Source organism: Ovis aries, chromosome 20, assembly GCF_016772045.2.
Source record: "Ovis aries strain OAR_USU_Benz2616 breed Rambouillet chromosome 20, ARS-UI_Ramb_v3.0, whole genome shotgun sequence".
Taxonomy (NCBI): Eukaryota; Metazoa; Chordata; class Mammalia; order Artiodactyla; family Bovidae; genus Ovis; species Ovis aries.
Genome location: NC_056073.1, coordinates 6705844 through 6724627, shown reverse-complemented (window position 1 = coordinate 6724627; position 18784 = coordinate 6705844). Strand labels below are relative to the sequence as shown.

The window sequence follows — 18784 nt, the reverse complement described above, 5'->3', positions numbered from 1 at the left end:
TGTTAATCCCAAACTCCTAATGTATCCTCCTCTCCTTTGCCCTTTGGTAACCATAAGTTTGTTTTCAATGTCTGTGAGTGTGTTTCTGTTTTGTACATAAGTTCATTTGTATCATATATATATGTATTATTGGTATCATATATATGTGTATCTAAAGATTCCACATATAGGTGATAGATGATATTTGTCTTTGATTTACTTCGCTTAGTATGGCGACTCTAGGTCCATCCATATTGCTGCAAATGGCATTATTTCATTCTTTTCTGTGGTTGAGAAATGTTCCATCGTATATGTGTACCACATCTTTATCTGTTCATCTGTTGAAGGACACTTATGCTCCTTGCATGTTTTGACTCTTGGGAATGGTGCTGCAATGAACATTGGGGTGCATGCATCTTTTCAAATTAGAGTTTTCACCTTTTCCAGATATATGGCCAGGAATGGGATTGCTAGAATAAGTTGTTAGTGTTATAATTGAGATATTTTGTGTGGCCATTTTTTTAAAAAATCAAAGTAAGGAACAGTATTTAGGGGGGAAAGTAAGCCAAAGTCTCTTATTTTCTCTCAACTGCAAACCTGGGTAGATAATAGCATGTTAGGTTGATAAGTAACAATAATTTCGTGGGTAAAAGCCCTTGATTAATTACTCGTCTATTTATTGAAGCATAATTTTGATACTCTGGCAATTTCCCCTTTTGGCATGCATTTTTATGTTTGCTTTGGTCCTTGGAAATAGCTGAGGACTTGAATTTATGACCCTCCTTATTTAGCACTTTACGGAGAGAGTCATGATGGGTGGGAGGTGGGAGGAAAGGAGAGGGGAAAGGAGGGAGGGTCGGTCATGCCCATTGTTAAATCTGGAGAAAGTCATCGTCTTCACAGCCCTGGGGGTTGGATTCTGCCAGGTGAGGTATGGAGGATCCTGTAGATAATCTTTAATTTATTTTAAAATTTACAACAAGAAGTAACAAAAAAGGGATGTGATGAGTTACTCTGTGCCCCACAGAAAGGAACTGTCTCAGAACCTGGCTGACCTGATTCTGCTGATGACTCAGCTCCGAAGGACTCCTCATCGGGAAAGTGACTCCTCATCGGGAAAGTGAATCGTACATTACACGTGAAACAGGGAGAGAGGCTCCCTGGTGCTGTGTTTAGGGCCAGGTCTTACCACCCTTCTGCCCGTGACTTCTGGATATGTCAGGTAGGTCCATGTGGGCAGTTCACTTTTCTGAGGAGGTGGTCACCAGGTTAACTTCTCTTGCCTTGATTGTGCCATCTTGAAGATCAAGTTCTTAAATTGCCAGACTTTGAATTAAAGAAGCATTCAATTTCACGTTAGCCTTAGGGGCTGCTTCCCTGGTGGCTCAGAGGTGAAAGTGTCTGCCTCCAATTCGGGAGACCTGGGTTCGAACCCTGGGTCGGGAAGATCCCCTGGAGAAGGAAATGGCAACCCACTCCAGTATTCTTGGAGAATCCCATGGACGGAGGAGCCTGGTAGGCTACAGTCCACGGGGTTGCAAAGAGTCGGACACGACTGAGTGACTTCTCCTTTAGGGGCTGCAATGCTGTGACACGACTTCTCTTGAGAAGTATAAACATCACGCCAGATGTGTGACCGAGTGTTTTCACAGCTCTGTCTGTGGTTGCCTGTGTCTTATATGCTGATGCCTGTAATGACGCTAGACCCAGCTCTGTTAGTCCTGCTTCTAGTCATGATCCACTGATATTAATGCATTTTCACTGTCTTACTGGACTCACTTCTAGGATCAAAGTTCTCGCATTTCCGTGTTAGTGTATGACACGTGTAAGCTGGGGACAGACCGAGCTTTTAGGACCAAACAATATATTAGGCAACATATAATTTTCTACTTGACAAAATTAAACAGAGTATAGTCTCTAAATGTTCTTTACTGTATTTTTGTGTTCTGCCAGCTTTTGCAGGATGAGGCATTGATATTAAACGAACAATTCTATTTATATATGAAGTATTTAAATGCAGATGAGCATAATAAATGATAAATTCATTAAATGCATTGTGTATTATTCTATTACATTCATCACAAAACATACAAATTTATGATTTTTGAAAATAATGAGGTAAATAGATGAATACAATTTGAAGTGTTGATCTTTTCTTCCTGTCTGCCCTGGTGTACGTGCTGTCTACTTGGACTTTTCTGCAGAGGTTCATGAACTTATAGGTAAGATCCACTTTTCACATAGCTATGCAAATAAAAGTGAAAACCAATACCATCATTCTGGAAGGAACTTCTCAGAGCCTGCTTTTCCAGCTTCTTGTTTTCTAGGCATGGTTATTTCTAAGGTGAAAACTGAATCTGTAGGTCTCAAAGTTCTAAATTTTAAGGGAAATAGCTCAGCCGTGTGTGGGAGTGGAGTTATCCCAAATAAGTGGAAAATGATGTCAGTGGGTGACATCACCCTGTGACTCATGCCTCTCTGTGAGTCCTTTCGCCTCCGTGGAATCAAAGTTCACTTGTGAGATAGTGGTGCCCAGGACCTGGGAAATATGTATCTCTGTCTGGGATCCCTGTTCTGTGGCCTGAGTCATAGGTACACAAGATGATGGGGTGGCTAGCGACTCATGTGAGAACTTACTCACAGGAGTAACTTCATTTGGTTCATTGTGTAAGCCCCAATGAAGTCACTTCTAACTGACCGGAAGGAAGCGTGCATTCAATTTTTCCTCCATGGTAGTTTGAATAAAAGGAATGAAGGAGGGATCAGTTCAGTTTAGTTGCTCAGTCGTGTCCGACTCTTTGCAGCCCCATGGACGGCAGCACACCAGGCTTCCCTGTCCATCATCAACTCCAGGAGCTTGCTCAAACTCATGTCCATTGAGTCAGTGATGCCATCTAACCGTCTCATCCTGTCGTCCCCTTCTCCTCCCGGCTTCAATCTTGCCCAGAATCCGGTCTTTTCTAATGAGTCAGCTCTTCGCATCAGGTGGCCAAAGTATTGGAGCTTCATCTTCAGCATCAGTCCTTCCAATGAATATTCAGGACTGATTTATTTTAGAATGGACTGGTTGGATCTCCTTGCAGTCCAAAGGACTCTCAAGAGTCTTCTCCAACACCACAGTTCCAAAGCATCAATTCTTCAGTGCTCAGCTTTCTTTGTGGTCCATCTCTCACATCCATATACGACTACTGGAAAAACCATAGCTTTGACTAGAGGGACCTTTGTCAGCAAAGTAATGTCTCTGCTTTTTAATATGCTGTCTAGGTTGATCATAGCTTTTCATCCAAGGAGCAAGTGTCTTTTAATTTCATGGCTGCAGCCATAATCTGCAGTGGTTTTGGAGCCCAAGAAAATAAAGTCTGTCACTGTTTCCATTGTTTCCCCATCTATTTACCATGAAGTGATGGGACTGGATGCCGTGATCTTAGTTTTTTGAATGTTGAGTTTAAGCCAGCTCTCTCTTTCACTTTCATCAAGAGTCTCTTCAATTCCTCTATGCTTTCTGTGATAAGGGTGGTTTCATCTGCATATTTGAGGATATTAATATTTCTCCCAGCAATCTTAATTCCAGCTTGTGCTTCATCCAGCCCAGCATTTTGTACAATATACTCTGCATGTAAGTTAAATAAGCAGGGTGACAATATACAGCCTTAATGTACTCCTTTTCCTATTTGGAACCAGTCTGTGGTTTCATGTCCAGTTCTGTTGCTTCTTGACCTGCATACAGATTTCTCAGGAGGCAGGTAAGGTGGTCTGGTATTCCCAGCTCTCTCAGAATTTTCCTGTTTGTTGTGATCCACACGTCAAAGGCTTTGGCATAGTCAATAAAGCAGAAGTATATGTTTTTCTGGAACTCTCTTGCTTTTTTGATGATCCAACGGATGTTGGCAATTTGATCTCTGGTTCCTCTGCCTTTTCTAAATCCAGCTTGAACATCTGGAAATTCTCAGTTCAGTTTAGTACCTCGCTTAGAGAATTTTGAGCATTACTTCACTAGCATCTTCACTAGCATGTGAGATGAGTGCATTTGTGCAATAGTTGGAGCATTCTTTGGCATTGCCTTTCTTTGGGATTGCAATGAAAACTGACCTTTATGGCCACTGCTGAGTTTTCCAAGTTTGCTGGCATATTGAGTGCAACACTTTCCCAGCATCATCTTTCAGGATTTGAAATAGCTCAACTGGAATTCCATCACCTCCACTAGCTTTGTTCATAGTGATGCTTTCTAAGGCCCACTTGACTTCGCATTCCAGGATGTCTGGCTCTAGGTGAGTGATCACACCATCATGACTATCTGGGTCACAAAGATCTTTTTCATATAGTTCTTCTGTGTATTCTTGCCATCTCTTTTTAATATCTTCTGCTTCTGTTAGGTCCATACCATTTCTGTCCTTTCTTGTACCCATCTTTGCATGAAATGTTCCCTTGGTATCTCTGATTTTCTTGAAGAGATCTCTAGTCTTTCCCATTCTATTGTTTTCCTCCATTTCTTTACACTGATCACTGAAGAAGGCTTTCTTATCTCTCCTTGCTATTCTTTGGAACTAGGCATTAAGATGGGTATATCTTTCCTTTTCTCCTTTGCCTTTCTTCTCTTCTTTTCTTAGCTATCTATAAGGCCTCCTTAGACAACCATTTTGACTTTTTGTATTTATTTTTCTTGGGGATGGTCTTGCTCCCTGTCTCCTGTACAATGTCACGAACCTCTGTCCATAGTTTTTCAGGCACTCTATCAGATCTAATCCCTTGGTACTATTTGTCACTTCCACTGTATAATTATAAGGGGTTTGATTTAGGTCATACCTGAATGGTTTAGTGATTTTCCCTAGTTTCTTCGATTTAAGCCTGAATTTGGCAATATGAAGTTCATGATCTGAGCCACAGTCAGCTCCCAGTCTTTTTTTTTTGCTGACTGTATAGAGCTTGTCCATTCTTGGCTGCAAAGAATATAATCAATCTGATTACGGTATTGACCATCTGGTGATGTCCGTGTGTAGAGTCTTCTCTTGTGTTGTTGGAAAAGGGCGTTTGCTATGACCAGTGTGTTCTCTTGGCAAAACTCTATTAGCCTTTGGCCTGCTTCATTCTGTACTCTAAGGCCAAACTGCCTGTTACTCCAGGTGTTTCTTGACTTCCTACTTTTGCATTCCAGTCTCCTATAATGAAAAGGACATCTTTTTGGGTGTTAATTCTAGAAGGTCTTGTAGGTCTTCATAGAACCATTCAGCTTCAGCTTCTTTGGCCTTAGTGGTTGGGGCATAGACTTGAACTACTGTGATATTGAATGGTTTGCCTTGGAAATGAACAGAGATCATTCTGTCATTTTTGAGACTACACCCAAGTACTACATTTTGGATTCTGTTGTTGACTATGAGGGCTACTTCATTTTCTCTAAGGGATTCTTGCCCACAGTAGTAGATACAATGGTCATCTGAGTTATATTCACCCGTTCCAGTCCATTTTAGTTCACTGAGTCCTAAAATGTCCATGTTCACTCTTGCCATCTCCTGTTTGACCACTTCCAATTTACCCTGATTCATGGACCTAACATTCCAGGTTCCTATGCAATATTGTTCTCCACAGCATCAGATGTTACTTCCATCAGCAGTCACATCCACAGCTGGAAGTCATTTTCACTTTGGGTCCATCTTTTCATTGTCTCTGAAGTTATTTTTCCACTCTTCTCCAGTAGCATATTGGGCACCTACAGACCTGGGGATTTCCTCTTTCAGTGTCCTATCTTTTTGCCTTTTCATACTGTTCATGGGGTTCTCAGGCAAGAATACTGAAGTGGTTTGCCATTCCCTTCTCCAGTGGACCATGTTTTGTCAGAACTCTCCACCATGACCCGTCTGTCTTGAGTGGCCCTATATGGCAACGGCTCATAGTTTCATTGAGTTAGACAAGGCTGTGGTCCATGTGATCAGTTTGGTTAGTTTTCTGTGATTGTGATTTTCATTCTGTCTGCCCTCTGATGGAGAAGGATAAGAAGGAGGGATAGGACATTTATTTAAGTCAACATTTACTTAAGCAGAGATAAAAGTGCTCTGCACAGAATAGTTCCATTTGCTAAGTGCTGTGTCTCAGCCTCATTGCCACGACATCTGAGAGCTCTTGCCCAGACTCAGGCTGGGTTGGGTTCCTCTGGGAATACTGTCTCTGTTGGGATGGCCACTACTTCAGCATCTTTCTCTTCTCCAAGGCTGTTTATGCCTCATTTGTCCAGGGAGATTTTTTTTGATTCCACATTTTTTTTTTCACACCCTGTGGGATCTTAGTTTCCCAGCTAGGGATCAAACCTGCACTCTCTGCATTGGAAGTGCCCAGTGTTGACCACTAGAGCACCAGGGAAAACCCTGATTCCACATTTTTAAAGTCTAACTCAGAAAATTTCACAGTGTTTTACAGACCTTACTTCATTTGATTCTCATACTCTTCCAAGGTGGCCAGACTAGATTGTTGGTGTCCCCATTTTATGGATAAAAAACAGAGTTTCAGGGAGGTTCAGTTCAGTTCAGTTCAGTCACTCAGTCATGTCCGACTCTGCGACCCCATGAATCGCAGCACGCCAGGCCTCCCTGTCATCACCAACTCCTGGAGTTCACACAAACTCATGTCCATCGAGTCCGTGATGCCATCCAGCCATCTCATCCTCTGTCGCCCCCTTTTTCTCCTGCCCCCAGTCCCTCCCAGCATCAGAGTCTTTTCCAATGAGTCAACTCTTCACATGAGGTAGTGAAGTATTAGAGTTTCAGCTTCAGCATCCGTCCTTCCAAAGGACACCCAGGACTGATCTCCTTTAGGATGGACTGGTTGGATCTCCTTGCAGTCCAAGGGACTCTCAAGAGTCTTCTCCAACACCACAGTTCAAAACCATCAATTATTCGGCGCTCAGCTTTCTTCACAGTCCAACTCTCACATCCATACATGACTACTGGAAAAACCATAGCCTTAGTTTTTCCTTGGTCCGTCCCTGACTAGACAGACCTTTGTTGGCAAAGTAATGTCTCTGCTTTTCAATATACTATCTAGGTTGGTCATAACTTTCCTTTCAAGGAGTAAGTATCTTTTAATTTCCTGGCTACAGTCACCATCTGCAGTGATTTTGGAGCCCCCCATAACAAAGTCTGACCATGTTTCCACTGTTTCCCCATCTATTTCCCATGAAGTGATGGGACCGGATGCCATGATCTTTGTTTTCTGAATGTTGAGCTTTAAGCCAACTTTTTCACTCTCTTTTTTCAGTTTCATCAAGAGGCCTTTTAGTTCTTTACTTTCTGCCATAAGGGTGGTGTCATCTGCATATCTGAGGTTATTGATATTTCTCCCGGCAATCTTGATTCCAGCTTGTGCTTCTTCCAGTCCAGCATTTCTCATGATGTACTCTGCATAAAAGTTAAATAAGCAGGGTGACAATATACAGCCTTGACGTACTCCTTTTCCTATTTGGAACCAGTCTGTTCCATGTCCAGTTCTAACTGTTGCTTCCTGACCTGCATATAGGCTTCTCAAGAGGCAGGTCAGGTGGTCTGGTATTTCCATCTCTTTCAGAATTTTCCACATTTTTTTGTGATCCACACAATCAAAGGCTTTGACATAGTCAATAAAGCAGAATTAGATGTTTTTCTGGAACTCTCTTGCTTTTCCCATGATCCAGCAGATGTCAATTGGATCTCTGGTTCCTCTGCCTTTTCTAAAACCAGCTTGAACATCTGGAAGTTCATGGTTCACGTATTGCTGAAGCCTAGCTTGGAGGATTTTGAGCATTACTTAGCTAGCATGTGAGATGAGTGGAATTGTCCTTTAATTGTCACCTTTAATAAGTGGTTGACCTAAGAGATGAATGCTCATCTTCTGACTTCTACCCTAAACAAAGGATAAGAAAAATTACAGCATAGGAAGTATATTTTGATATAACATTAAGCATATTGAGATGAATTCCAGTGTATATTTTATTGTATCCCAATATAAATGTCTTTAGTTCAGTTCAGTTCAGTCTCTCAGACAAGTCTGACTCTGCGACCCCATGGACTGCAGCACGCCAGGCTTCCCTGTTCATCGGCAACTCTCAGAGTTTGCTCAAACTCATGTCCATTGAGTCCTTGATGCCATACAACCATTTCATCCTTTGTTGTCCCCTTCTCCTTTTGCCTTCAATCTTTCCCAGCATCAGGGTCTTTTCAAATGAGTCAGTTATTTGCATCAGATGGCCAAAGTATTGGAGTTTCAGCTTCAGCATCAGTCCTTCCAATGAATATTCAGGACTGATTTCCCTTAGAATGGACTGGCTGGATCTCCTTGCAGTCCAAGGGACTCTCAAGAGTCTTCTCCAACACCACAGTTCAAAAGCATCAATTCTTTGGTGCTCAGCTTTCTTTATAGTCCAACTCTTACATCCATACATGACTACTGGAAAAAACATAGTTTTGACTAGATGGACCATAGTTGGCAAAATAATGTCTCTGCTTTTTAATATGTTATCTAGTTTGGTCATAACTTCTTCCCAGGAGCAAGTGTCTTTTATTTTCATGGCTGTAGTCATAATCTGCAGTGATTTTGGAGCCAAGTCTCTCACTGTTTCCACTTTCCCCCATTTATTTGTCGTGAAGTGATGGGACCGGATGCCATGATCTTTGTTTTCTGAATGTTGAGTTTTAAGCCAACTATTTCACTCTCCCCTTTCACTTTCATCAAGAGACTCTTTAGTTCTTCACCTTCTGCCATAAATGTGGTGTCATCTGCATATCTGAGGTTACTTATGTTTCTCCCAGCAATCTTGATTCCAGCTTGTGCTTCCTCCAGCGCAGCATTTCTCATGATGTACTCTGCATAGAAGTTAAATAAGCAGGGTGACAGTATACCGCCTTGACTGCATATACTGTACTCCTTAGGACCTTGTTTATTTTACATAAAGTAATGTGTACTGATTCATCCCAAGCTTCTACTTTTTATCCCTTCCCCATTTTCCCTTTGGTAACAGCTTGTTTGCCTTCTATGTCTGTGAGTCTGTTTTGTAAACAGATTCATTTCTATACCAACATCTTTTTCATGTATTTTTTTAAGTTAAAGTTATCTCTGGATATATGCTCAGGAGTGGGAAAAAAGCAGGGTCATATAGTAGTTCTATTTTGAGTTTTTTAGGGACCTCTGTACTGTTTTCCATGGTGGCTATACCAATTTACATACCCAACAGCAGTGTAGGAGGGTTCCCTTTTTTTTCCACACCCTCTCCAGCATTTATTATTTGTAGATTTAAAAAATAATAACTTATCTGCATTTTATGGTTCTTTTTTAAACCAAGATATAGTGGATTTACAAAGTTGTGTTAGTTTCTAGTATACAACAAAGTGATTCAGTTATATATGTATATCTTTCTCAGATTCTTTTGTGTTATAGTTTATTGCAAGATACTGAGTATTTTTAGTAGACTTTTTGATGATAGCCATTCTGACTGGTGTGAGGTCATAACTCATTGTAGTTTTGATTTACATAAGAAGCCCCCTTTCAGATGAAACTCTTGAATTTAGTGTTGCCTTGGAAAAGTGTTCTTCACTATAAGGGACAAGAACTTATGCTCTCGCCGTGGGCTGTCACAGGGATAACGTTGGCAACTTAAGAGAGCAGTCAGCTGAGTGCGGTGGGTCGCGTTGCTCTACCATATTGGGCAGGTTTTGTCTGGAGAAGCAAACAACCTACCCTCTTGCTTCCCAATTCAGTATTCCTTGATGCTGGCTGCTTTGGTTCCGTCTCTTTATGCCTGGACCTGCTTATTTCTCTGTATCTACTCCCACCTCCCTGCTGGTTCAGTAGTAAAGACTCCTCCCGCAATGCAGGAGACCTGTGTTTGATCCCTGGGCTGGGGAGATCCCCTGGAGTAGGAAACGCACCCCACTCCAGTGTTGTTGCTTAGGAAATTTCATGGACAGAGAAGCCTGGTGGGCTACAGTCCGTGGAGTCGTAGAGAGTGGGACACGACTGAGCACGCACGGAATACGCAGTGCTCTCACGTCTCCATCTTTCTTTCTTTCCCTCGCCTTCTATTTCCCTTTATTTTTCATTTTCCCTCATATTATCTGTCACTTTGATTTTCTATTAACCCATAAGTATCACTAACAGATTACAGATTCCTATAAATGATGAGTGGGAATTTAGAATAGTTTTTTTTTTTTAAGAATTTTCAGATCATTCTGCATGTGTGTGTGTGCGTGACTGAAATTAATTTACTTATTGAAATTTACTTCCTTAATTCTTTTTTTTCTTCATTTACTTTTATTTTTTAAAATATAAATTTATTTTAATTGGAGGTTCATTACTTTACGATATTGTATTGGTTTTGCCATACATCAACATGAATAAATGGCTCACTCAGATACAGTGGAGTCTTGCTCAAAATCCCTCTCTTGCATAAACATCCTGATGCGATTCTTTCCAGATGCGATTTTCTAGAATCTGAAAATTCTAGATCAGATACATTTACATAGACAGTATTAGCTAGAATCTTGCAAAAACATGCTCTTTCTGAAGTGTGGATGCAGGGGAGCTGGAGGCCAGCAGGTGTCAGGCTCACCCAGGAGAGGATCTGAGAATGGCTTCACTGTGGTTTAAGAGAGTTTGCTTTTTTTTTGAATGAACTTTTGAATAACCAAAGTTAGGCTCTTGTTGGTTTTAAGGCAAACTCTGGCTTGGCTAAAAGAGAAAGGAGATCATTTCAAGCCTGTAGCACCACATACCCAAACGGTATGCTGAGTATCCCTTAATAGGTAATAGACATTTTATTTTCACTTGTTGGGTGATTGATTTCTGAGAGAGAACAGAGCTGTCCCTTTGGGCCCATACAGCAGTGTCTTCGCCCCTGGAGTTTTGGAGTTGGTCATCATCTATACCAAGCATACCCTCACCCACCCTATTTTCAGATGAGAAAAAGAGATCTAGGAAAGATTTTTCGAAAGACTCACAGCTGTGGGGAAAAGTTCAGAGTCAGGATGAAATCTGGGGTCAGAGTAACTGGGTCTTCAGCCTGAATGATGATGAAGCGTTATTTGAGTCCAGAGTTCGTGGCCATGACCTTGACCTGGGGGGATTCTCTGGATGCCAGGCTCTGTTCTCAGCATTGCCGTGTTCAGATCATGAGAGAAACATCAGACTGGAGAGGGCTGCCCGAACCTGCGCTTGTTCACAAATGGTTCTCCTCACGGTAATCCCCTAAGCAGCAAGGGTGAAGATGGTTGTGCTGAAGGAAGAAAGCAGGTCTAGGGACCACCTGATTGAGGGGAGCGATCAGGCAGTCAGCTCCCAGAACTGCTTCTCCTTGGGAGCCAGCAGCGCTGTTAGAGAGGGGCCTGGGGAGCTTGCTGTTTGCATTAACTGGAAACCACTCCTCCTTGTTGGTCTGTGGTTGGGACCTGACTAGCAAGCCAAAGATTGCTCCTAAAGGTGAAGGACAGTCTGCTATTTGCTGTGGGTTCCTCAAACCCAAGCAGGCTGCGGAGCTGTGAGCCCAGCTTCAGAGAGACGCTGGATGGTGGCTTTCACAGAGGAGAATGCTCGCCCACCTTGCTGATGTAACTGGCTCAACAGACCCGGAGACAAGCTCAAGGCGGCCGCCCTCAGAGTGGCTCTCCGTGTGTTTTCCAAAGTAATGTCTGAATGTTAAATTTTTGTTGTTGTTGTTAAATGGAATGCACCATTTAAGGCACCGCACAGCTTGTAGGATCTTTGTTCCCCAACCAGGGATCGATCCGGGCCCCCTGCGGTGGAAGGGCAGAGTCCTACCCACTGGTCCACCAGGGAATTCCCAGATACAGATGACTTTGGAAGAGGCTTCTACCTAGGACTCTCGCCTAGCCATTGAGTACCAGCTTGCTGGACATGGAATGTGCAGCCCTGGTCTTTCTTCAAGGAAGAGCTTGCTAGCCGTCTTCGGTGAGTGCAGTGGGCAGACAGCCCACACTTGTCGCGTGTCCTTCCACGTCTGCTTCAGCGACAGAGATGCTTCGTCCTGTCTCCCTCTGCGCAAGCAGCCCACCTCCAGGGGCTGATGTGGCAGAAGGGATAAAAGCCTAGCCAGCCATCACCACTCGACTTGGACTTGCTCTGATGGGCCTTCTTGGTGGGAGCTCCCAGCTGGGAGCTGAAGTTTCTCTTTTCCCTTTGTCCAATCCAGCTTTGTCCTCTACACTGTCTGTGTTGGGGAAACCCAACCTGCAGCAATTAACCCATCTCTTTGAAAACTTTATGTCCCCATAAAACAAATACCTAAAAGTCTTTTGTAATTTAATTTTCGATAATATTTACACAAGACAGGAAAGGATTATTTGTACAAAATCTCAGAAAGGAAAAAAAAAAAGTTGTCTGGTACTAATACCATAAAAATAGTTATTATAAATTGACTCTCAACACAGCCCATTTCACCACTGTTTACTGTGGGAGGCGAAGGTTCCTGAATTCTTGATTTATAAGATGCCATATACTCTGAAGTTTTTCACACCCAGTTTTTTGTCTTTCTTCTTTTACTAATGAATTTCCCTAAATGTCTTCACATATTTCTATATGGGGCTTTGTGGCTCCATCAACCTTTGGAGCTAGTCTCAAAATACCAAAGCATTATCCTGATCTTGCTAGGGGAGCGGTCCTGCAGACGGGGGAGGAGGTAGGAGGGGAGGAGGGGAGATGACCCTAAGGCGGCAGGCTCCACTCTTGCAGCCCTAGCAACTGTTTCCAGCGCTTGCTGGATCTGTGCTTGACCCTTTAATTACCTACCTGGGTACTGTGGAATCAAATGGATTGGATCAGGAAAAGAAAAGGGCTGAAGGAGGGAGTGCCCTCACCTTTTAGGTGCTGCACAGGTCATAAGCAGAGGTCCTGGGCCATGATTCATGGTGTCAGGAAGTTCATGTTCGAGTTGATGACATGCTAGATAAAATCTGAAAACTCATGTTGCATATGCCACAAATTTTGTTACATAAAACTTGAAAAATTTCTAATTTAAAAGGAACTACAGGCTGTCATACAGAGTGAAGTCAGAAAGAGAAAAACAAATATATATTCATGCATATATGTGGAATCTAGAAAAAAGAATGTTGTTGCTGTTTAGTTGCTGTACGTCATGTCCGACTCTCTTGCAGTCTCATGGACTGTAGCTTGCCAGGCTCCATGGAATTCTCCAGGCAAGAATACTGGAGTGGCTTGCCATTTCCTTCTGCAGGGCATCTTCCCGACCCAGAGACTGAATCTGGGTCTCCTGCAGTAGTGGGCAGGTTCTTTACCATGGAGCAACCAGGGAAGCCACGCACTACTGATACCATGGATGACATGGATAACTAACGAAAGACGACACTATAGCGGAGGGAGCTCTGCTCAGTGCTCTGCGGAGACCCAGATGTGAGGGAAATCCAGAAAGGAGGGTTACATGTACACCTACAGGCAGCTCACTTTGTTCACAGTAGAAACTAACACAGCATTGTAAACTAACTATATTCCAAAAAAAAAAAAAAATGTCCAGAGCTTATAGCGTCCAAGTCAGATTTAGAACTGGTTTTAATATGATACTGCGGGGTGATATCCTTGTTCATACAAGGGCTGGATTTTGAGTGTCAGACCAAGATACCATCATGTTCTTATCTCTATTTTAGGAAGTATTCTTATTAGAACCATCTCCTAGAAGAAAGCAAGTTATATTAAAAAAGATTAAACGTCAGGCAGTTTTCAGTATTGCAGCATAATGAAAAACCACATATACGTACCCTGGAAAATTCAGTGAGAGTAGATAGATAGAACAGAAAACAGATGACCAGAAAGAGTTAGCTTTTATTCCTGGAAAGAAGCACTTTTCCTAATAATATATGGATATTTTCGTCATGAAAATGTTTCATGACATTAGGTTTCAAGCGTTAGGTTTCTCTCAGTAAGTTGTTAAAGCTATTTTGCTTGTTTTAATTGGCTTCTCTTATATACATTTCAGAGAAACCAAAAGAAGAAAAAGCGACAACTGTCTTACAAAATAGAAATATCCTTTTTCTCAGCGGTGATTTAAAACATTCAAAAAGTGTTTTCTCACAATGACCCTGATTGGGATAGTCTCAGAAATACACATTTTAGGTGCTGATCTGGTTCTGGTGAGTTTAATCTCAGGTGGGGTGGTGTGCTCAGCCCGAGTGGTGATGCTTCAGGTTTATCCAGCTTGACAGTGCCAGTGCTTCTTTGTTGGACGTTACCTTACCAACGTGTCTATCTCCTTAATAAAATATACTGGCTTCAAAATGAGCGGCTCCCACCGTGTGTGTGGGCTGGCTTCTTTGCTGGGCCCATACTACAGAAATCAGAGAACGTTTGCTTCCAGCTGGTCTGCCTAGAACAAATATTTCCCCCCGCCCCTTTCTCATCTTACTCTCTGACCTTTTAAAGCATTTCAGGGGTGCGATTGTCTGACTTCTTCCTTCACTCTGCCCTTACTGTTCCTCCCTGCTTGTCTTTGCACTCTTCCATCCCATGATTTCTGGATTTTATTTGCCTTTCTGTATGAATGTTCTGTTTCTTTTAATCTACTGGAAAGCCTTCTTATCATGCTCACTTAAAAGCTCTGGTGGCGTTGGACTTGGTCTTGATTGGACTCAATCCACATTTCAACTGCCAGGATTTTAGGCTTAAAATAAATGTTATTGTTCAGCTTTATGCTCTCTAAAAAATAGTAGGGCAGGGAGAAAAGGACAAAGCTTTGTACAATTATCAAATCACAGGAAAATGTTCTTGCTGGATCACCTGGGGATATCTAGGCCAATGTGGAGTTTTTCTTCTCCTTGTTTTTCATTTTTGTGTGCTTTGAGTAGCAATGCTCAGAACTTTCAAATTCCCATCAAGAAATGTTCTCATTTTGTCATACAAATTCAATTAAACCTCTTGTTTTACAGATCTATCGCCCTCATGTTCAGAGGAGCCGTGAAGAAACTGAATGGATCTCAGTCCTCTGTCTTTGCTCTCTCCTCTAGAGCGTTTATCACGCATTGGTGATTCTCTTCCTAGCAGTTAAATATCGACTTTAAGAAAAAGAATATCACCCCAGGGCCCAAAGAGGAAACATTACCCTGGGCTAATCTGTCCACTATTTGAATTGCAAGAACAAAACTTATCATCTGAATGTAACACCTGGAAAGGTCATCCTGACCCACTTTATCCACAAGTATGAGCTGGCACATAATATTGTCCCAGAAACAAGAATGCTCAAGTCCCTACCCTGCGTGTGCTACCTGTGTGGACACATGGCCTCGTGTATCCCTACCCCACCCACCCCACGTGGCATCTAATTATCATTCTCATTTAGTTTTGAGCTCAGATTATTGCAAATGTGGACAGTAAAGTCCCTTCAAGGTGGGTCCTTGTGCCTGGGTCATATTGCCATGATTCTTGGCAGCATATCCTTACCTTCCAGTGCAACTGAACGTTCCAGGCTTGAAGGGCTCTTCCCTTTCTGCTCACAAAGCCAGGTGGGGTGGGAGGTGGTGGCTAACTTCTCCCTCACCTGGACTGCTCTGACACATCCCAGCCCTGGGAGGTTGGCTGAAACCTCCACCCTGCCCCCGTGAGTTAGGTGAGTGAGGTCAGGGCAGAGCCTGGGAAGGGCAAGTTGGCTCTAGAGCCATGTGCTTCATCATCTGTCCAGACTGCTCAGTAAACAGGAAAGGTTCATTAAAGTTAAAAAAAAAAAAAAAAAATGCTCCGGGCTCATCCGGCAGCTCCAGCCTCACACTTCTCCAGCCTGGCTTTCAGCCACTTCGCCAAGGACGCCGGTTTCTTGTCATGGGGCGTGGTATTAGAGACCCAGGTCTGCCCCGGCCTGTGCTCAGTGTTCCTGGAGCGTCTCTCTTCTGAGCCCTTTTAGTGGAAAGAGCCAGGAAATATACACGTGCACGCACACGCGTTAGTACGCATGTGCAGACGCGGTCTGCACGTGAGCGCGTGTATATACATAGATACAGACACACGTAGTTTAAGCATCATGAACTCACATCATGAACTCATGCTAGTATCTCCGGTTCCAGTTTACTGTTTCTTTGTTTTGAATGTACGGATGGGACCCTTTTCTCTCTTTTTTAAAAAATTCTTTTATTTTTCTAAATTTCTTGGCCTCCCTGGTGCTGCATGTGGGATCTTAGATCCCCCAGCCAGGATTGGCAACCAGGCCCCTGTATTGCAGGGAAGTCCCTCCAGTTTACCTTTCTTACCTTCCCCCTCCCACATCTATGTGTCTCTTCTTTCCCAGTGAGAATCTTAGCTTCCGGAAACATCAGGACATGAGTCATTTGCTCAGTCCTGTATTACATCTGAAATAGTGTCAGAATACCTTCACCCACAGCCACTACTGAAACAAACCTGCTAAAAAGACGTCAGGATCTTTCTAGTTCTCCCATCTTCCTGCCCAGCCTGAGATGGAGGACAAATAGCTCTAGGTCAAAACTTGTTAAAAATTATTCAAATTAGGTTTTCCCCTCCTGTGGTTATAGTTATTAATATTATTGATTCTAAATAATAATATATTATTAGATAACTAACTTACATTTTTTGTTTCATTTCTCTTCATTTCTCTCATAATTGGTGGATCTGTCTACAAAACTTCGCCTTTGAGTATTTGTCTGTAATGTGTGTTACAGAATATAATAGACACTTGCTTCCATTTTCTGGAACTTAGTCACTGTATCTTCTCATCCAGATTTATTCCCATCTGTCCATGCCTTTGTTTCAGAGTAGATTCTACTGTGGTTCTAATCAGCTATGTGTGTTCTATATGAATAAAATTCCAGGCACACGGAGCCTAGAAATGTACATGTTTTACTACAAGATACTGAAATCTCAGTGTGCAGGGACCTCATTCCCAGTGCGACTTGATGGCTCCCACTCTTTGCAGTTTTAAACTTTTATGTTAATCTGGCATTCTGGATGGGGATTTTTCTACTTTTCTGTGAGTCATAGCAATGTAACAGCTATAGGAGAGCTAAACTTGGAGAGACTTGTTTTCAAGGATTTGAGGATCTGCCCTCTGGCTTTTTCTCATCTGTATTTCATAACAAAAAACTAACAAGGATTTCACTTTGGTGAATCTGCCTGCTAAATCGATGCTTGCACATAACGCATTGATCAATTAGCATTTGGGATTTTGATTAAACCGGTATACAAGTAATTCTGCTTTAGTGGCTGTTAAAAGTATATTTTAAAAGGAAAACTATGTTCTGGCATTGAATACTTCAAGGTTCTTCTTCAGTGTATCAAAATCTGTGCATATTGTAATGTGGCCTTTTAACGTATGGGTGCACCCTTGTCATCTCAGTACTTACTCAGTATGATACACAAAATAACCCACACATCAAAACGGCCAATAAAATCGCAAAGTCAGACTGACATTCCTAAGTGCATAGCGCTTTTATTTGCTTTTCGATCCCTAACTGGATCCATTGTCTCCTTCTTTTACGTTCTACTGCCTAGAACATTTGCCCCATTGTTTTTTAATGCTTTCGTCACACCTTTGTCAGTAATTGCCTTTATTACTCAGCTTCCATGGAGACTCTGGGCCTTTGGTTCATCTTTTTTTGTTTAGCCTCCTTCCTTTTGAAATCCCCACATTTCATTTGTCAACAACTTCTGATTATCTCAAAGATACCTGGGATTTTTCTGACGAGTGCTTCTGCTTCAGATGAGGCCCCTGACCTGGGATCTCAAGACCCAGGGGACATCAAGATGGAGGATGAGCCAATGGAGGCAGCCTTCCCTATTCAGATGGTTTCAGTAATGCTTTTAAATCATCTTCTTCTCCAAGAAAAACAATTGAATATTTTTGCCACTTATATTTTTCTAATATTGTTCCTGAGTCACACTGCCTTAGTCATAGTTTATGTTGTTAAAAATTGTTTTAAAGAGGTAAAAAAAGAATCCATCTTTCATATAGATTGTTTTTCATTTGCAAATACTAGACATTTGAATTAAAAGTCATATAACTTGAGATAGTAAAGGAGAAATATCATGTGATATCTCTTACATGTGGAATCTAAAAGAAAATGATACAATGAATTTACTAAACAGATACTCACAGACTTGGAGAATGAACTTATGGTTGTTTGCACACCCTGCAATATTTAACATGGATAACCAACAAGGACTTACTGTTTAGCACACGGAACTCTTCTTGGTATTATGTGGCAGCCTGGATGGGAGGGGACTTTGGGGGAGAATGGATACATGTATATGTAAGGCTGAGTCCCTTCGCTGTTCATCTGAAACTATCAACATTGTTAGTCAGCTATACTCCAATACAAAATAAAAAGTTGAAAAATAAATAAATATGTTTAAATGCTAATAAAAACCATATAACTTGAAACAGTCTACATAACATGAAGTCATTAGCATATTAAGATTTCATACTTTTTATTTTAAGCATAAAAACTCCGTAGTTAATGACTCTAAAGTAACCATGGATGTATTTTCATTTCTTATATTTTACTGGAAAAAAGTGATTAAAGTCATTGTATAGATTTTTTTACCTTGTTCTTGTGTGTCTGGTATAACTAATTCTTTTCTTTAGGTACAAATGACCTACTTGTTGTTCATTTTCTGCTGGAATAAAATAGCTTTCCTATTTAATGATTAACTTTGGAAGAGCATGCATTAGTTTGGAGGAAAGAGCAAGTAATAATGACCTAATTCATTGTTTCTTTTTCTCTTAGGTGTTTTCCTTAAAGTTAATTTCCTCTAGACTTAGTTCATATATGGAGTAATATCTTATTTACCTTCAACAGAAGTACCTCCTGGAATAGTTCTCTGT

General features: G+C 41.7%; 1 long non-coding RNA gene across 1 annotated transcript; it reads left to right on the top strand.

The window, feature by feature from the left end:
- Nucleotides 1-11088: 11088 nt before the first annotated feature.
- On the top strand, nt 11089-18498 carry LOC132658230 (uncharacterized). The gene is made up of 2 exons (XR_009597539.1): nt 11089-11901; nt 14886-18498. It is a non-coding gene; the product is annotated as an uncharacterized LOC132658230 (long non-coding RNA).
- Nucleotides 18499-18784: the final 286 nt, after the last annotated feature.